This window comes from Equus przewalskii, chromosome 11 (genome assembly GCF_037783145.1).
Source record: "Equus przewalskii isolate Varuska chromosome 11, EquPr2, whole genome shotgun sequence".
Taxonomy (NCBI): Eukaryota; Metazoa; Chordata; class Mammalia; order Perissodactyla; family Equidae; genus Equus; species Equus przewalskii.
In genome coordinates this window covers 14,125,298-14,143,553 of record NC_091841.1, presented here as the reverse complement: position 1 = coordinate 14,143,553, position 18,256 = coordinate 14,125,298, and the positions used below count along the sequence as shown (strand labels likewise).

The 18,256-nt window shown below is 37.7% G+C and overlaps 1 protein-coding gene and 1 pseudogene across 2 annotated transcripts in view; one reads left to right on the top strand and one right to left on the bottom strand.

Annotated features, from left to right (window-relative positions):
* Positions 1-18,256, bottom strand: part of LOC139074340 (cTAGE family member 2-like) — a 624,763-nt gene that overhangs the window by 242,855 nt on the left and 363,652 nt on the right. The window lies entirely within an intron of this gene.
* On the top strand, positions 16,068-16,993 carry LOC103543942 (olfactory receptor 4A47-like; annotated as a pseudogene).

Sequence of the window (18,256 nt, the reverse complement as noted above, 5' to 3'; positions counted from 1 at the left end):
TTTCCCACTTTAATTCCTGTGTCTCATCTTTCTCCTTCCATTTCTATCTGAAACCTCCCATTCATCCTCATTTAAGACACTTAGCATGCAATGTCATAACTTGCAAGCAATTCTTGGGCCAGAGGGCAGGATGCTAACATGGTTTTCCAGGGAATAAAGTAATTTTAATGTAATATATCCCATCTTTAATAGGTTGCAACCATTCCAAAGCAAAGATCTAACTTTCTTCCCTGTAAGGGGTAAGGTGTATATCTTTAACAAGAAAAAGAAAATACATGACATATATTTATTTTTTTTCACTTTTCCTTTTTTCCTGTCTTCCTTTTTATATTGATTTATAAACATAGGTAGGACTAGAAATGGGAGAAATGAACATTAACAACGTTTACATAAATAAAAAATTATTATTACTAGTGGCCTTTTACAAAGAAAAAATAGGAAATTAAAGAGGTAGAGAAATTTGCTTAAAGGGTAATGACAATGACAATGAGAATGGCAATTAAAGAATTAGCCAGCATGTTAAATTCACATAGGAGACAAGTGGTGAGGTCACAACTCACGTCTACCTTACATATTTTAACTATCTAAGCCTTTCACTGGCTTCAAAGACTTTCATGCCTCTAGAAGAGATGGGCCTAAGCAAATCACATGGAAAATGGAACAGAGTTTCTCTATCTGCAAGTCATTTAACTAATTGGTCCCAAAGCTTGCTTTTCCCCTTGGACTATCAGAGCTAGGTAGCTCACTTGGCCTCCTTTGGGACTGAGTTGGTAGTAATGATTTTCTTGGAGCTCCTGAGGCTAGAAGCCTGGCTTAGGCATTTGAAACGTTTGTGCAAATTACTCTAAATATCTAATACAGTAAAAATAAAACACTTAACTCACATTTTTTTCCAAAAGAGACACTGTAGGAAGAGAGCATATTATAAGAATACATATTTTTCCTACTAACCAAGTGAGATAATAAGATAACATCACAAGATAACCATTTCTGTCTGAATGTTCACCAGCTTTTTTGCAAAATCATCAACCTTGAGATATTTCCCATACTTGTGTATAAAAAAAGGTTACAGAGATATACACATACACCAGTATATTTATAGAACGTTTCTGGAAGGACATACAAGAAACTAAAAGTAATTACTTCTAGGGAGTAGAATTATAGATTCAAATATTTGGAAACAGATTTTAATTTTTCTTCTCACATTTTTCTGTTTACTTTGAGTGTTTTATGATGCTCATGAATTATTCTATAATAAAAATATAGGTAATAAAAGACTGCAAAATATTGAAAAACTCTTTAATACTTAATAACAATGATAATCTCTAGCACTTGGGGCAGCAATATTGTACTTTAGAAATGATTCTAAAGTAGTTTTGAGAATTATTATTTATGAGTGAAAATTGGAAGTGCTATAAATATCTCAATGCATGAATGATTGTATAAATACTTATAAAAATTTATACATTATCACAAACTTAAATTGATCGTTAAACTATGGAAAGTATGAGGACATGGGAAGAACTATTATAACAATTCTAAGTCAAAATCCAAACAGTAAATGATAGTACATGAGGATTTAAATCACATAAGCTATATTCATAGGATTATGAATAAGGACTTGAAATAGAAAAATCATAAATCAAAATAAAATCAAAATGATAAAAATGTATATTGGAATTATGGGATTTTTTAAAAATAATGTTTTTAGAAGACGAATCCTGGGTAATTCAGGGTAAAGATGAATATATGAGAGTAAAAACACTTCTTACATTATAGGCATATTAGAAAATGTATATCAGGTCAAATTCACGGGCAGAGAGATTCAATATTCTAATGGGATGAGTGCAAGAGTATAGTAAAGAAATAAGGAGTAGTTTCCAAAATTATGACAACCTCAAATTATTATCCAGACATTTGTTATATCATGCCCATCAGTGTAGCTGACTTCCTGAACACAAGAGGCATAGGTAAGGAGGTTGTCAAAGTAAAGCATATTTCATTAAGACTCTGAAGGAGTCAGGAATAATGGGCACAAAAATGAATGAACTAAAGTGAGAATATTTTCTTCAGCAGGGGTTTTCCAACAATAATAATGGTTAATTATATTGGAGTAGTGTTGTTCAGATTTCCAAGCACACAGATAAGATGACTAATATGTGAAATACATGTATCTATGTATGTGTGTATGTATGAGAATAAAATCTTTTTACAGTTCTAAGGAAAACTCAGAATAAGGAAGGGCAAGTATTTGTACTCTACTTTTTATAGGAAGGCTCAATTTCTAAGCAGTTAAATCACTTGCCCAAAAAGGCACAAGTTCTACAGGTCCTAATCTTGGTAGGAATAAAAAACTTTAAAGAACATTTAGCTTTTGTTCATACAAAAGCTTTTGTCCAAAGAAAGGAGTTTTTGAATTAAAAGATAGATCTGGGTGAGGCTTGGACTTCTGCAGACTTACAAAGACTTAGAGGGGATTAAAGACGATTGGAAGTAATAGGATGTTGTAGACACAAGGAATTAAGAGCTCAGCCCACTGATCTTCCTAAGGTGTCACTTTTTTTTTCCTCTCTGCAGATTAAAACTTTGTCAACTGCATCTTACCTATAGCCATTATTATGGTGATGAATAACAGTGTGACTGAATTCATTTTATTTGAGTTAACACAGGATGCAGGAAAGCAGAAAGAAATATTTGGGGTCTTCTTGCTTCTTTACTTCATGACAATGCTGGGGAAATTTCTCATTGTAGTGCCTATTAAAACAAGCAGGACCCTTGGGAGTCCCATGTACTTCTTGCTTTTCTATCTGTCCTTTGCTGATGCCTGCTTCTCTACAACCACAGCACCCAGATTGATTACCCAGATTGATCACCCAGATTCCATTTCTTTGGCTGCACAGAGGTCTTTGTGCTCATCCTCATGGCCTTTGATCACTCTGTAGCCATTTGTAAGCCCTTATGATAAACAACCATCATGAGCCGGCAGGTCTGTGTTATGTTGGTGATTCTGGCCCAGGTGGGATCTTGTATCCACTCTTCAGCACAGATTTTCCTGGCTTTTATATTACCCCTCTGTTACCCTAATGTGATTAATTGACCACTATGTCTGTGACTTGTAGCCCTTGGGAAACTTGCCTGCATGGACACTTACGTGATAAACTTGCTAGCTGTTTCTAACTGCAAATGCATGATGAGTTTCATAATTTTGTTTTTGTCCTATGTTGTCATCTTGTACTCTCTGAGAAACCATAGTTCAGGAGGAAGGCAAAAAGACCTTTCCACGTACACCTCTTACTTGATTGCGGTTGTCATATTTTTTGGTCCATGTATATTTATATACACACAGCCACCAACCAAATTTTCAATAGACAAGATGGTGGCCATGTTTTATACAATTGGGACACGCATGCTCAAGCCTCTGATATACACTCCGAGGAATGGCATAAAAAAGTAATGGTGGATCTAAGTATGACTTCAGGTGAAAAATGGTATGAAGAGATTCTATTGTATACTGCTCTAACAGCTTAGTTTTGCTTCATGGGCAGGAAATATCAAATACTCTTGTTGGGACACAAATAATTCAAAACTCTGTGGAGATATATATATTCTGTAAGTACATATCCCTTTAGTGTATATTCAGTATCCTTATTCTAAGATGATTGCATTAGAATAAAATTAGTTAAAGACCATAAACATTTTGAACAACCTATGATGACCCTTACTTTAATTCTATTGACATCTGGCCACATTCACACAATGGCTCATGACAAAATGACTGTGTGGGCATGTGTGCATGAACCAATTATTCTTTTTAGATTTTCTTCTAGCCCTTATGAATGTGGCCATATGAGAGCTAACCCATATGCGAGTGGACACTTACAGAATCAAGGTCTCTGTCTTGACAACCTGAGGATTAGAGAAAATGCTCTGAGAAAACCCGTCTCTGGAAATCTGTGCTGAGCCTGCCTCACTGGGAGTATCTACATTGATGGACCCTGAAATTCTGATGAAATATGAGAATATCAGTGAAAACATAGACTGTCACTGGAAAGCCTCTCAAAATATTGTAAAAGGTGTTGGAGGGAGGAGATTCATGGTTGGATGTGATAGACAATATTAGCAGACATTTGCCTGTCCGAGGTCTTTCACATTGCTATTCACAAAGGAGAGGGAAGAGGCTGTAAGAGAGTTTGACAGCAGGTGTACACAGAAGGGAGGGTAAAGGGATAAAAGAGAACAGATAACAATGCATGATGAAAATAGAGAAAAGGTGAAAGGAAAGTGGTAATATTATCCAGGTGAGAGAGAAGGAACTTTGTCTTCCTTATATTTTGAGAATCACTTTTGTGTACATGAACATTTGCAGCAAAAATGATATTTCAGGATATTTCTGTATCATTGACCTAGTGTAGCTTAGCTTCCTTGGCTATTATGTTTATTTGGGTATTAGGAAAAAGGACACATATTGTTTTGTTGTTCCTAATAGTGTCTTAAAACTCAAAATTCAGATTTCTTGGGAGAACCTGAGATTGAAAAGTCAGCTCTAGTGCTTTTCAATTTTGATCTTTCAGTTTTAATACAAAAATGCTTTAAAGTGTGTGTTTTCATTTTGAAGATAATCTAATCTCTATGTGTAATACACACCCACCATCACCAGCACCAGTTCCTAATATTGTAACAAGTACTGTCATGCTATTTCAGTACCCGTGTTTATAATTCCCATCAAATTGGCAATAGGAAGTATCAATTTAAGTGATGTAGGCTAATGAGAAAATAACATAATGAATTTCATAAGTATGTGGAACATTTCCATTAACTGAAGACAAATGTTACCATGCTACACCAAAGATTCCTAATATTTCCAACATAGACATTGGTGGCAGAATAAATATTTAAATCCCAAAGAGGATATTTTTCAGAGCTCTTAGTATCATATTCACTAGTTGCAATTTTGTTTCGCACCTCCTCCAAATAAAAACTTCTTCTTTTCTAATTTTCTGCCTTACAGTTTCATTTCTCAAGCATTTGAATCAAGTCCTATGAAGAGTTTCTTGAAGTGTAATTAATTTTTAAGCAACTCTGTCATAATCAAAATAAAACTTGCATTCTTATCTCTTGTTGCTCCTTCAAATTGGATATGGTGGAAGAAAATTTTTATCTGTGCCTAAATGAATACTCAGAAAGTTTCAGGAATTTTCCTCTCAGTATTAAATAATACAGAGTTCGGATTCTCTTAGATTTTAGACATGGGCTCAATTTGAGAGGGTAGGAGAAGCTATCAGTTGGCAGAAAGTTCTTACTTCACCTAGTATCTTAACAAGCTGGCTTACTGTCTCTGGGCCTGGGAGATGTTGAAAACTGTTTATTTCCTTTCCTTTGGGGGCCTTTGTAGGTCCTCTAATTCTAGTGTCTTTGATATAGGAAGACAAGTCCATCCCTTATGATCACTGGTGACTCTGTGTTTAGTCCATAGAAAGCCAGGAGTTACCTTAAAAAATTCTCTACCCTTCTATGTGATCCTATGGGACCAGTCCCTAGAAAATCTTCTTATGGCTCCTCTATGGCTGTCCTCGGGGTAGCCTCTATGCCTCTCTGTCCCTCAGGAGTACTAATAATGTAAAAACACTGTTAATGTGAGCTGATGTCAATCAGCCACCCTCACCTGACTCCATCAGTAAGTCAGTCAATCTCTCTTCCTGCCTCGACTTTTCTGATATAAGTCCCTTGGGCCCACCCATATGGAAGTTTGCATGCTAGGTTCTCATAATAGCACTCTGAAATCCCCCTCCATTACACACTCTCAGACACACACACACATACACATGTGTTAAGCCTCGGATGAGAGGCAAGCATATCTCTACACTAATTTTGTCAAAGATTTTCTCACAAACCACTCTCCCACTTTATGCTCTGACTGGTTTTATAACCATTATCTAGCTGTGCAAGACTTACCTTTAAATTTCCTTTGGTTTAGAGATAGGCATAGGTGATTTGGACACAGTTTGTAATTTTACATCTATTGTGCCTAGTCAAAACTTCAGTTACAACATCTTGTTACATAAGAAGTGTTAATTTGCATTAACACTGGACTTCAAGACAATGTATTTTCATTTAGAAAGGGATGGTTCTTTACTTCAATTTGTGAATCATTTGTTTGCATTCACATAAAAGACACATTTTACGGAGAAAAAATTGTACAATTAAACCTTATCTGTAAATAGGGAAAATTTCAAAGGGAATTGGGCAGAGACTGACTATAGGAATGAGTGATGATGAAAGTAGAAGAAGAATCCTTCTAAGCATAGGAATGGGAAGAAGGAAAATAAGTCTGAAAATCAATCTTTGGATCAGGGGAATAAAGGAAATCATAACGTTACTTCATGAAACATCTAAGACAACTCTTACTTTTGTGATTTCCATGGGAAAAAAACATTTTCAGTTCCCCCATCTCTGCATTCAGGTGTGAGGCTTCTTGTACAGAAAAAGAACCTATAGGATCCTAAAGAGAATCATCACTAGTGTGTCAACAGACAATAGGGATAGTTAATGTTGAAGTAATTTTGGCACCAACCACTTCTCATGGCTGCCTCTTGTCCATACAGTGACTTTGTGCAAATTAGAAAAGTCTGCTTCATTCTCAAGGCACTTTACTTCCATATAACAGAAAATTGTCATTATGCACTTACTCATTTACAAAACCCTTCAATGCCATCTGTCAAAACTCTGCTGTGATAAATACATAAATCTATGAGACCTGAGGTAAATGTGGGTTCCTTAGATATGAGGCCTATATGCACATATTTGGATGTCCCCTTTAGGCAGAACCAGTTCTTACTGATACAATTCCAGACCATGTCATGGAAAATTCACTCTCCATCAAGGAGACGTTTTGCTACCACTGACATTCATTTGGATGTAGTCTATCTTAACAATGCTTCTGGCTACAGCAGACAAAGGGATTCCTGCTCGAGGGTTCCATGACCTGATGACCTTCATGTTTGCCATACCTGCAAATTAGAGGCTTTAATATCATTCAGAGAGGTATCTTCTGCGGATTTCATGCAACATCACAATCCTTTCTGAGGCAGGGTCACTAGTTACTGTTACTCAGAATTATTTCCAGTCTGATTTCATTTGTAGTTCCCTTCCTTCCTTCCTTCCTTCTTTTTATTTCTTTCAAGAAATTGTCTATTAATTACCTACTATGTTCCATGATTGGTAGATACAAAGTTGAATAAGAGAATCATGACCCCAATCCTCATGGAACCTAAGTCTAAAGACATTCTTTAAAGTTTGTCAAATATGTAGGTGTTCTTTCCTTAGACACAGCCTGAATGAAAGATTTTACTATTTCCAATTTCTCTTATAATTTCAAGTTGGAATGGAAGGGCATGTGATTTAAAGACCTTTTTCCAAATCACCTTTTAATAGACAAGTTCCACTTTCTTTTCTATGATATTTTTGCTCCTCTAACATCCCTCATGCCATGATTTCTTGATTATCTTGGTAATTATCTTTCTTCTTGGTCCACTTTATAATCTCTTCTGTTATAACTTTCTATATTTTGAAATTCAATGTAAACCTGGGGTCTATTCCTGGTTATTCTAATTTTGTCATGGACTTTACTTGGGTAATCTCATCTACCCTAGTGCTTTCAATTTACACTTAGACACTTATTTCACTAAATCTAGAAATACAACCTGACTTATCTCTTGAGTTTCATTTTGTTTATCCTACCTATTTGATATTTCTACTTACACATCTTAAGGGGACTTCATCTGATTGCTTGAGGCATTAAATCTGAGCTCCTTAACTTGACACATCTTGACTGTCAGTATGTATGTCTTTATCACCATTTTCTATAGCTTTCTGACAGACAATATATGTTCTATAATTCCTAAATTTTTTGAGAACAATGATTATGATAGCTATCATTATTAAATCCTATATCTCTACCCATTGCTGTGCAACAAATAATCACATAACCTCAATGGCATGAAACAATATTTCTTTTTGTTCTTTTCTCTATGGGTCAGGTGGTTGTACTGCTACTTTCTGCTGAGCTCATTTATGCAACTGTATGCATCTGGGTAGGTGGCTCTGTGATCTTGGCTGTGATCTCTCACGTTTTGGGTTCAGCTGTCTATAGTCTGATCTAATGTGATCTTGATTGGACCAATGGTGCTCTTTTTCTGGTGGTCTGTCACCCAGCATGCTAATCAGGGCTTGTTCTCATGGCAGAGGTTTCTAACAGAGAAAATGGAAATCAAGAAGTCTTCTTGAGGCATAGGCTCAAAACTGGCACTCTCTTCATGTCTACCTATATATCAGCCAAAGTGAGTCACAAGGACTGCCCAGAGTCATAATGGGAAGGGACGATGGTGTAAATATAGCGAGGCTAATAATTGTACCTACCATGTAATAAATCTATCCCAAGTTCTTCCTATGTGCCAGGTACTTTTCAGTATTTTATATAATTTAATTTATTTAATCTTTAGCAATGCACATAACATAATGCTTTGTGCTCTGCATTTGTTCATACTGGTCCAAGAACCCAGAAGTTCCTATACTTTGGCTAACTTGGAACCATCTTACTCATGTTTTCATACTCGACGTCAGTGTCATCTCCTCCAGTAAGTTTTTCATTGACCAAAATCACTAAGCCAAAGAGTCTTTATTTACACTCCCTTAGTACCAGTGCATTTCTTTATCACTATACATATCACTTTATATTAAATTTAATATATTTGTGTACCTTTTCCACTGATTTTACATTTCTTGTCCCTGGGGAATTGGTATAAAATAATTTACAAGCCTAGAGAAAGACCGTGTTTGGAACTGGGTTTAGTAATCTATCTTAAACAAGTTACTTAAGTTATTCATATATTTATTTATTTTTATTGAATACTTGTTGTAGTAATCGTGGTTAGTCCTGAAAAAGAAACATAAATTAATAGAATAGTCCTTAATCTGTGGCACTAGCAGGCTATAGCCTATGATTTGGTAGCACTGTTCAAATAGCTCTTTGACCTTAATTCAGAGATGTTTATTAAATGGAAGTTTTCATTAATTGAGAACAAATGCTGGCTTACTTTTCTGACTTTCATCTTAAAAAAGAAATTATGGTGCACTATTGTGTTTCAGGCAGTTTGTTAAGTACTTTCCTTGTGTTTTGGTTTTTAACCATTGTAACTTCAGAGTAAGCTTTATTCATTTCTTTTTACAGGAAAACAAGCGAACAAACCCTGATGCTTAGAGATGTTTAAAATCATTTTTTCAATCTTAGACAGTTGTAAGGAACCTAGACCTGGTCAACTTTCTCCAACATATTTGGAATCCAGTTTGAAATCCATAGTCACCTATAGTCAAAAGATTCAAGCCAGCTCATTCCATCTTGCCTCGTATTTCTGTCTGCCTGAACCTGGGCTCCAAATACAGGCTTCTGGGTCAGCCAGCTTATCCATATGCAGTTGTGTGCTTCCTTTACCTGGTCACTTGTCATTAAAAATAATAAGCTTTATTTTTTAAAGTAGTTTTAGGTTCTCATCAAAACTGAGGAGAAATTATAGAGAATTCCCATATATCTCCTGCCTCCTACTTGTGACATCCCACACCACAGTGATACACTTTTTACAACTGATGAGCTTACATTGTCACGTCATTATTGCCCAAAGTCCGCAGTTTACATTAGGGTTGACTCTTGATACCATACTTCCTATGTGTTTGAACATGTGTATAATGACATGAATCCACCAATGTGGAATCATATGGAATAGTGTCACTACTTTAGAAGTCGTCTGTGTTCTACTTGTTCATTCCTCTCATCTCCTCAACCCCTTATGTTTTTACTGTCTCCAAAGTGTCATATGTTTGGAATTATATAGTATCTAGCCTTTCAGATTCACTTAGTAATATGCATTTAAGTTTCTTCCATATCTTTCATAGCTTGATAGCTCATTTGTTTTTAGTGCTGAGTAGTATTTCATTTTCCAGAGTTTATTTATCCATTCTCCTATTAAAGGACATGTTGGTTGTTTAAGTTTTGGTAATTATACATAAAACTGCTATAAACATCCAGGTGTGTGTTTTTCTTGGACATAAGTTTTCACCTCATCTGGGTAAATTCCAATAAGTGTGCTTGCTGGATTGTTTGGCAAGAGCATTTTTAGTTTTGTAAGAAACTGCCAAAATGTCTTCCAAAGTGGCTGTACCAAACTGCATTCACACCAGAAGTGAATGAGAGTAACTGTTGCTCCACATTCTTATCAGCATTTGATCTTGTCAGTGTTTTGGATTTTGACCATTCTAATAGGTGTGTAGTAGTATCTCCCTGTTGTTTTAATTTGCATTTTCATAACTAAATATGATGTTGAACATCTTTCTAATATGTTCACTTGCCATCTTTATAACTACTTTGTGAGGTGTCTGTTCAGGTTTTGCCCATTTTTAATTGAGTTGTTAGTTTTTCTAAAAAACAAAAATTATTCAGGTATGATGGAAAAACAAAGCCTGTACATATTTAATGTAGACAACTTGATGAATTTGGAGATAATTACACATCCATGAAAACACCACCACAATCTATGCCATAAACCTATCCAACACCTCCAAAAGTTTCCTTCTCTTCTCTTTATTTATTATTTCTGTTTTTTGTGATAAGAACGCTTAATATAAGATCTACTCTCTTAGAAAACTTTAAGGTACACAAAACAGTATTAACTATAAACAATATACTGTAGAGTATGTCCCCACGGCTGATTGATCTTGTATAACCCAAACTTTACACCCTTTGGTAATACTTCCTAATTTCCCATCTTCCTGGACATCCCTAGGAAATCAACATTCCACTCTCTGCTTCTATGTGTTTGGCTATTTTAGAGTCATCATATAAGTGGTATCATGTAGCATTTATTTTTTTGTTTATTTCTGGCTTATTTCACTTAGAATATTGCCTTCAAGATTTATCAATGTTGTTGCAAATGGCAGAATTTCATTTTTTTAGGGCTGAATAATATTTACTAATATGTAATACATCATTTTCTTTATCTATTCATCTGCTGATTGACATTTAGGTTGCATCCATTTCTTGGCTCTTGTCAATAATGCTGCAATGAACATGGGACTGCAGATATCTCTTTGAGATCTTGATTTCAATCCCTTTGGATATACACCCAGAAGTGGGATTACTGGATCATATGGTACTTCTTTTTTTATTATTTTTTTAGGAAAATACATACTGTTTTGCATTGTGGTTGCACCAATTTACATTCCCACCAAGAGTGTTGAGGGTTACAATTTCTCTAAGTCCTTGCCAACACTAGTTGTCTTTTGTTTTTTTGACGTAGCATTTCCTAATAGGTATGGCATGATGATTTGTTATTGCTTTATTGTGCTGTATAATTCTTTTTATACATTGTTGGATTCTATTTTCTAATATTTTATAGAGGTTGTTTGCATCTAAGTTCATGAGAGATATTGCTCTATAGTTTTCTTTTGTTGTAATGTTTTGTCTGGTTTTAGTATTAGGGTGGTGATGACCTCATAGAATGAGTTGAGTTTACACTATGCTTTTATTTTGGAACACATGGAGAATTGTTATAATATCTACCTTAAATGTCTGATAGAATCCTGGACTGTGACCTTCATCTATGCTTCCCAGTCCCCCACCCCCTTAGGTGAGACAGAATGGCTAGAGGAGGCTAGAATTGTGCCTTTCCTTTGCCCCTGAGACTTAGGAATAAACTTGCTAAGCTCTGGTAAAATAGTTTCTCCTGAGGGCAGGCTTTGTTGGGAACAGAATGGTCTGGTGTATTGTAAAATGGTTCCTTTCGATTCAGATCCAAGATGGCACTGTGAGTAGTCCTCTTTGTCTCTCCCCCTTCGAGTCTACAATTATTTGGACACTCATCGTTTAACAAAGGATATCCAGATAGCATCTCAGGACGTCTGAGAGACCCACATGACTATACATCGGAAGGTAGACGGACTTCCCTCCAGGAGGATGTGGAGATAGGTGAAAACTCTCCAACCCCAACCGAACAACCTAGCACCTGCAAGTGGCTTTCTTCCAATGGACGCCCCCAGAAGATCAACACACATCTAGGGCAGGGGCGAGCACACACCAGAGGAGCGATGGTGGAAACAGGTGACCAGAACCCTACCTAAACGCCCCGCAATTACTCCTAAATGCAGAGGTAAACTCTAGAGTTACACACCTGAACCCACGGGGAGAGTCTCGCCCCACCATTGACGGAGAGATCCTGCCTAGTGTTCTCGGCGCCCGAAGGGCCCCAGAGAGAATCACAGAGCGTACAGCGGCCCCCAGCTGCCACTGCCTGCACGGTGGGGAAAAGGATTGCCAGAGATCTCAGAGAGGACTGGGGCTGGGTGAAGCTCCAGAGGCCAGCTCTGTGCCCCAGAGTGGAAGCTCCAGAGTTCTGCCCGGGCAGCAGACAAAACTCTCTGTCTGCCATTAGCAGAGGGGCTACGCCCAGCATTCACAACTCTGGGAAAGTCCCGGAGAGAATCTCAGAGGGCGAGGTGACCCCCAGCTGCCATTGCCCGCCCGTGGGGCTAGGGATTGCCAGAGAGCTCAGAGAGGAATGGGGCCGGGTGAAGCTCCAGAGGCCGGCTCCGCGCCCCAGAGGGGAAGCTCCATAGTTCTGCCCGGGCAGCAGACAAAACTCTCTGTCTGCTATTAGTGGAGGGGCCTCTCCCAGCATCCACAACACTGGGAGGGTCCTGGAGAGGAGAATATCAGGCAGGGCAGCAGCTGACCAGCTACCACTGAAATCAGGATCTCCAGCTATCCCCCAGACAGGGCAAAGGGCTCCCCAAGTGGGGCTGGTTGGAGTTCCAGTGACCCAGCTCCATAGCCTAGGGGGAAACCATACAGGCTCACAGCAGCCTCAGGGAAAGCCTCTGCACAGCACTAGTAGAGAGCACCCATCCGGCAGCCACAAGGCTGGAAGACCCCGGGACAAAAGTAGCATAGCTAGGTCAGCTAACCACAGATTGTAGAAGATGCCAATAGCTCTGCTGTGACCCATAGTGGACAAGTGAGATTTTGTGGGTGCCAACAGTGACGGAGCAGCAAATATAAGTGATCCTACTCCTGGCCACTGGAAAAGCCCATAACACTTTTGCAGACCCCAAGGAGGGAGCACGTCTAGGTGGGCTGCAACAGTAGGCACCAGCAGCCTGAAGTCCCCCCGTGACGGCCTCCACGGCAGAAGAGGGAATCCAAAGGACCACTGTGACTATGAGGAGGGGCCCAGGCCCAGTTAGCAACTTCGGATAGGGTTCCTGGTTGGTGCAGTATAAACAGCTGCTCCCCCACCACACCAGCAGAAACAAGTGGAAGGAGCAACTAAACTCTATCTCTATGCGGAGGCACAAATCTACAACATCAAGCAATATGAAAAAATACATTAAATCTCCAGAACAGAAGGAAAATAACATACACAGAAAACAATTCCAAAGAAAATGAGATATATAACCTAAATGACGATGACTTCAAAACAGCCATCATTAAAATACTCAATGAGTTAAGAGAGAATTCAGATAGACAACTCAACGAGTTCAGGAGCTGTGTCACAAAAGAGTTCGATACGATAAAGAAGAACCAAACAGAAATACTGGAAATGAAGAATACAATAGAGGAGATTAAGAAAAATCTAGATGCACTGAACAGTAAGGCCGATAATATGGAGGAAAGAATTAGCAATTTGGAAGATGGCAATAATAGAAATGCTGAAGGCAGAGGAGGAGAGTGAAGTAAGACTAAATAGAAATGAAGAAACTCTCCGAGAATTATCAGACACAATTAGGAGATGCAACGTAAGGATTATAGGTATATCAGAGGGAGAAGAGAAGGAGAAAGGGGCAGAAAGCCTATTCAAAGAAATAATGGCTGAGAACTTCCCAAATCTGGTGAGAGAGATGGATCTTCAGGTGACAGAAGCCAATAGATCTCCAAACCTTATCAATGTAAGCAGACCAACCCCACGGCATATAGTAGTGAAGCTAGCAAAAGTCAACGACAAGGAGAAAATACTATGGATAACCAGGCAAAAGATGCTAACCTACAAAGGAACCCCCATCAGGCTATCAGCATATTTCTCAGCAGAAACTTTACAGGCTAGAAGAGAGTGGAATGATATATTCAAAAATCTGAAGGACAAAAACCTACAGCTGAGAATTCTCTACCCAGCGAAAATACCCTTCAAATACGATGAAGAAATAAAAACTTTCCCAGATAAACAAAAGTTAAGGGACTTCATTGCCACAAAACCTCCTCTTCAGGAAATCCTCAGGAAAACCCTCATTCCTGAAAAATCAAAAAAGGAAAGGGGCTACAAAACCAAGAGCAGAGGATATAAGTAGAAGGACAACAACAGAGAGTAGCAGCTCTTCATCAGAACAGATTAAACCATGGGACGAGAAACAAAGGAAATTGAAGAAAACCGGAAAATAAGAAATAAAATGGTAGTGGTAGGCCCCCACATCTCAATAATCACTCTAAATGTAAATGGATTGAACTCCCCAATCAAATGACACAGAGTGGCAGAATGGATCAAAGAACAAGACCCAACAATATGCTGCCTCCAGGAAACACACCTCAGCCCCAAAGACAAACACAGACTCAGAGTGAAGGGATGGAGAACAATACTCCAAGCTAATAATGAACAAAAGAAAGCAGGTGTCGCTATACTAATATCAGACAAGGTAGACTTCAAAGCAAAACAGATAAAGAAAGACAAAGAGGGACAGTATATAATGATAAAAGGGACTCTCCACCAAGAAGACATAACACTTATAAATATATACACACCCAACACAGGAGCACCAAAATTTGTAAAGCAACTCTTAATAGAACTAAAAGAAGACATCAACAACAATACAATAATAGTAGGGGACCTCGACAAACCATTAACACCAATGGACAGAACATCCAGACAGAAAATCAGCAAGGAAATAATAGACTTAAATGAAAAATTAGACCAGATGGACTTAATAGAAATATATAGAACACTTCCTCCAAAAACAGCAGGTTACACATTCTTCTCAAGTGCACATGGAACATTCTCAAGGATTGACCATATTTTGGGAACCAAAGCAAACATCAATAAATACAAGAGAGTTGAAATAATATCAAGAATCTTTTCTCTTCATAATGCTATTAAACTAGAAATCAACTACAAGAAAAAAACAGAGAAAGGTGCAAAAATGTGGAGACTAAAATGGTTCCTTTCTCCTCTTCCTGATAAAGGGTATTTTTCTCCAATATTCACTGTGAGAACCTGGTAGAGTGTCTGGAGGTAAAATTCACAAAGTGTCAGGGCCCCTGATGATTTGGTCTACCTGCAGTTTTTATCTTTCTGCCTTGTCTATTTTGAGCCCCCAGCAGTTCCTGAATTACAGTCCAGGTTTTCCTACTCCAGCACTGATTCCTGCTGTGGTTTCTGCTTTTGGTTAATTTGTGTTTCTCTATATCTACCTGTCTGTGTCTCCATATTGGTGGCCAGTGATTAGTTTTGTGACATCATTCCCCTGATAGATGTAAGAAGATTTGCTGCTATTTAATTGTCTGATCCCATCGTTGCATATCAAATCACTGAGAACAGAGAATCATATCTTATTCCACTTGATAATCTCAATCTCTATTTTGACACGGATGCTCCATGGGTATTTTTTTTTTTTTTTTGAGGAGGAGGATGAGCCCTGAGCTTAACTACTGCAAATCTCCTCTTTTTGCTGAGGAAGACTGGCCCTGAGCTAACATCTGTGCCCATCTTCCTCTACTTTATATGTGGGACGACTACCACAGCATGGCTTGCCAAATGGTGCCATGTCTGCTCCCGGGATCTGAACCAGCGAACCCCAGGCTGCAGAAGCAGAACTAGTGAACTTAGCCACTCCGCCACCCCCCATATATGCTGGCCCCAATAGGAATTTTTTGATTGAATGAATAAGTAAATATTAAGCTTATAATACTTTTAAAGATGTGTTTCCTTGTTTTAGGTAAACTGCTTCTGAGATCTGAAGTCAGCACCTATAAACGTTAAATGGAACCAAGGAACAAGGTGACTTACTATATCTTCTTGGGCATCACACAGAATCCAAAGGAGCAGAAAATCCTTTTTGTTATGTTTTTGCCCTTCTACAAGTTTACTTGGTGGGCGATATGCTCATTGTTGTGACTATCACTGTCAGTAAGACCCTGGGCTCATTGATGCACTTTTTTCTTGCTAGCTTATCATTTATGGGTATCCTTTATTCCTCTTCTATTTCCCACAAACTGATTTAAAACTTGTTCTTTGGGGAAAATACCCTATGTTTCAAATTTTGTATGACCCAGCTGTTAACAGGGCTGTTTTTTGGTGGATCAGAGGCCTTTCTTCTGTTGGTGATGGCCTATGACTGCTATGTGGTCATCTGAAAGCCTTTGCATTATTTGGTTATCATGAAACAATGGGTGTGTGTTGTGCTGCTGGTAGTGTCTTGGGTTGGAGGTTTTCTGCACTCAGTAATTCAACTTAGCACTATTTATGGCCTCCCATTCAGTAGCCCCAATGTCATTGATTCACTTTATTTGTGACATGTAGCCCTTATTGAAACTCATCTGTACTAACACCTATGCCCTTGTCCTCTTAGTAGTGGTCAACAGAGGACTGATCTGCACTATAGTGGTTTTGGTCTTTTCATCTCTTATAGTATCATCTGTGCTCTATAAAGAACCTTAGTCAGGAAGGGAGGCAGAAAGCCCTCCATACCTGTGGTTCCCACATCACTGTGATAGTCTTCTTCTTTGTTCCATGTATTTTCATGTATGCAAGTCCTGCAGCGACCTTCCCCACTGGCAAATAAATGAGTGTGTTTTGCACAGTTATATTGCCTGTACTGAACCCACTAATCTACACTGAGAAATTCAGAGATAACAAATGCTATGAAGAAGCTCTGGAGAAAAAACATCATATCTCATGGTAAATAAGTTTGACATTCACCCTGAAGAAAGTTGTTTGACTTTCGGGCTCATTTCCCTAGAATCCAAGGGTCTTCTTAAAACTTTCCCCCATCTCTTTCCTTTAAACCTTTTATCAAAATTACAATAAAGAATTAAGTGTATGATTTGTTATTAATGACAGTTTCTCTGCTCTAATGCCAGCTCTATAATGTCTTGTTTTTCACTTCACCTAGAATGGTGTAACGCATATATAGCAGGAAGTCAATAAAAAATATGTAGCAAATGAACTTTATTTAGTGACTGATATTTAATCAATTTATGCATTTTTTTCTTTTTTTTCTGAGGCGTTTATTTTTAGTTAGATTCTTGTTCTTTTTGTTCATTCTTAACCATTATGCCACCGGCCAGCCTGCTATATGAAATTTGTGACTGATCTGGTATTTATTTTGATACAGGAGTTAAATAACTATAGAGTTTGTTTTCTAAATGAACTTATTTAGTTGCATAATTATCCTTTTACCACTGATTTGAAATCCCAATATTATTGTTTCTAAAGTCCTATATATATTTGCATGTAATTCAGGACTCTATTCTCTTCTATTGATCTCTTCAGTCTTGTTTTATTTTATAATTCATGTAATTGTGTTTTGTCTATAATACATTTTGATATTTGATAATGTCAAAATAATAAGTAATAATGTAGTAAATAAGTAAACTAGTAGTCACTTATTAGCTTTCTTTTCACAATTATGCCTCTTCTTGCATGTTTATGTTATCAAATTAAATTTATAATAAGCTAGGTTAGTTATAAAGAGTTCAGTCATTTTCAATGTGATTTGATTTGAGAAGATTAATTTAGCAAGACTTTCTATTTTTAGAGATTTGAGAATTCCTAGCCATGAAGAGGGTAAGTGCTTACATTTAGTAAATTGTTTCTATGCTCCCCAGTACTGCTTTGCATTGCTTTTTGTGTTACTTGCTCCTGGTAAATGTCTTTTATTCTTCCTCCCTGAACACTAAAATGCTAGCTAACACTCTTGCTGTAAGAAAATCCATCTTTTTCAGGAAGCATATGACTTAAGATGATTGATCATCTTTTGCTGCTGGGAGATCATTTTGCTGACAGGGATGGCCTATGACTTCTACGTGACCATCTGTACTGCCTGACCATCACAAGTTGATGTGGATTTGGCTATCTATCTCATGGGAGTGGCCTGGGCTGAAGGCTATATATATGTAAGAATCTGGATCCCTTTGCAGTCTGGCTGCCCCTTTGTGGTCCCAATGTCA